Consider the following 2,463-nt stretch of genomic DNA (forward strand, 5'->3'; position numbering starts at 1 on the left):
ATTTATTCCTAGGTATCTCATTTATTTATTATTTTGTTAAAGACTATTGTGAATGGAACTTCTTTATTTCTTTTTTAGAAAATTCATTACTGGTGTTTAGAGATTCTATTGGTATTTATATGTTGGTTTTATATCCTTCCTCTTAGATGAATATTAACTCCTAGGCATCTATTAGATCTTCTAAGCATAGATCATGTCATCTTCAAACAATAATTATTTGAATTCCTTCTTTCATATTTATGTCCCCTTTATTTCCTTCTGTTGCCTCTTTGCTCTAAGATTTCCAGTACTATATTAAATAGGAGTGATGAGAGTGGGCATCCAAATCACGTTCCTGATTTTAGAGGAAATGCTTCCAGTTTTCCCCATTCAATGTAATGTTGAATTTGTGTTTGTCATAAACAACATTTATGATGTTGAGGCATGTTCCTTCTCCTGCTTTCTTCAGGGTTTTTATCACCAGTGGGTGCTTAATTTTGTCAAAGGTTTTTCCTTATATCTATAAAAATGACCCTGTGATTTTTTTTTCCTTGTTTATATTTATGTGATGTATTTTGTTATTGACTTCCATATGTTGAATCATCCGAGGAAGCCTGGTAAGAACCCAACTTGATCATGATGTATAATCTTCATAATGTTTTTAAATTTGGTTTACTAATATTTTATTAAGTATTTTTGCATCTATGGTTGTTGAGAACATTGGTTTGTTGTTGTTATTGTTGTTGTTGTTTTCATTTTTTCTTTGATGTGTCCTTATCTGGTTTTGGAATGGGGGTGATATAAGTTTTATAGAATGAGTTTAGAAGTGTTCCCTACTTTTCTATATCTTAAAATAATTTGAGACATACTGGCATTAGTTCTTCTTAAAATGGTCAGGAATAATTTAGCTGTAAATCCATCTGGTCCTGGATTTTTATTTGTTGGAAGACTTTTTATTATCACTTCAATCTCATTACTCACTCACTATTGGTTTGTTTAGGTTTTCTATATCCTCTTGTTTCAATTTTGGTAAGTTTAGATGTCTGGGAATTGGTTCATTTCTTCTATATTTTAATAGTCCATAATAAGCCTCTGAATATCAGTGATATCTGTTGTGATATCTCCTTTTTCATCTCTGATTTTATTAATGTGGGTCTCTGTCTTGTGGTTAGTTTGGGAAAGGGTTTATTGATCTTGTATGTCTTTTCAAAGAACTACCACTTTGGTTCATTGATTCCATCTTTCAATTTCTCTCATTGACTTTGGCTCTGATCTTTATTATTTCCTTCCTTCTGCTGGTTTGGAATTGGTCTGTTCTTGTGTTTCAAATACACTGAGATGCATCATTAGGTTTTTTACTTGAGATCTGTCTTATTACTTATGTAGGCACTCATAACTATAACCTCCCTCTTAAAACCACTTGGGTACTGTCCCAGAAATTCCGGCATATTGAATCTCTATTTAAATATAACTTTTAAAAAAATTTCTCCCCTGGTTTTTTCAATGACTCATTCAGCATTTAAAAGTGTATTTTTTTGATTCCAAGGTATTTATTTAGTTTCTGTCGCTTTTCTGGTCATTATTTCTAATTTCAAGTTCACTTAATTTATTATGTTTTAGATCTGAAGTGTCTTTGATGGCTGTGTGTCAGATGAGCTGTCTATTGGCATGACAGGTTACTTGAAACCACCTAGTATTATTGTATTGGGATATAGCTGAGACTTTATGTCAAATGGTGTTTGTTTTATGTAACTAGGTGCACCAAAATATGGGGCATAAATATTTACTATTTTTATATCTTCTTGTTAGATTATTCCCTTTACCAGTATAACATGACCTTCATTGTCTCTTCTGATTAATTTTGGTTTGATGTCTGAATTTTTGGATATAAGATCAGCTATTTCTTCTTATTTTGGGGTTCCATTTGCATCAGAATATCTTTTTCCATTTTTTCACTTTCAGTCTGTGGGTGTCTTTGCCTGTGAGGTGTGTTTCTTGTAGACAACACATGGTTGGGTCTTGTTTTTAATCCAATCTGCTAATCTGTCTTTTAATTGGAGAGTTGAGAATTAACATTCAATATTATTATATACAGATGTTGATTAATCCCTGCCATTTAGATTTATTTCTAATGTTTCATTTGATCCTAATTATCTTTTGCTTGTCTACTCTTCTAATGAAATATATTATTTCTTGTGCTCTGTTGGTTGCCATTATCTTCTACTTCTGTTTGTAATGTTCCTTTAGGTATCTTCTGCAATGCTGGATTAGTTGTCCTGTATTCTTTTAGCTATGCTTATCTTGGAAAGATTTTATTTATTCTTTGATTCTGAAGGATAGCTTTTCTGGACATAGCAATCTTGGGTGGTAGTTAATTTCTTTCAGAGCTTGAAATACATTATTCCAAACTCTCCTGAACTTTAGGATTTCTTCTGAGAAATAATATGGTATTATGATTGATTTCCCTTGAAATGTAACCTATCA

The sequence above is a fragment of the Sciurus carolinensis genome, chromosome 15 (genome assembly GCF_902686445.1).
Source record: "Sciurus carolinensis chromosome 15, mSciCar1.2, whole genome shotgun sequence".
Lineage (NCBI taxonomy): Eukaryota > Metazoa > Chordata > Mammalia > Rodentia > Sciuridae > Sciurus > Sciurus carolinensis.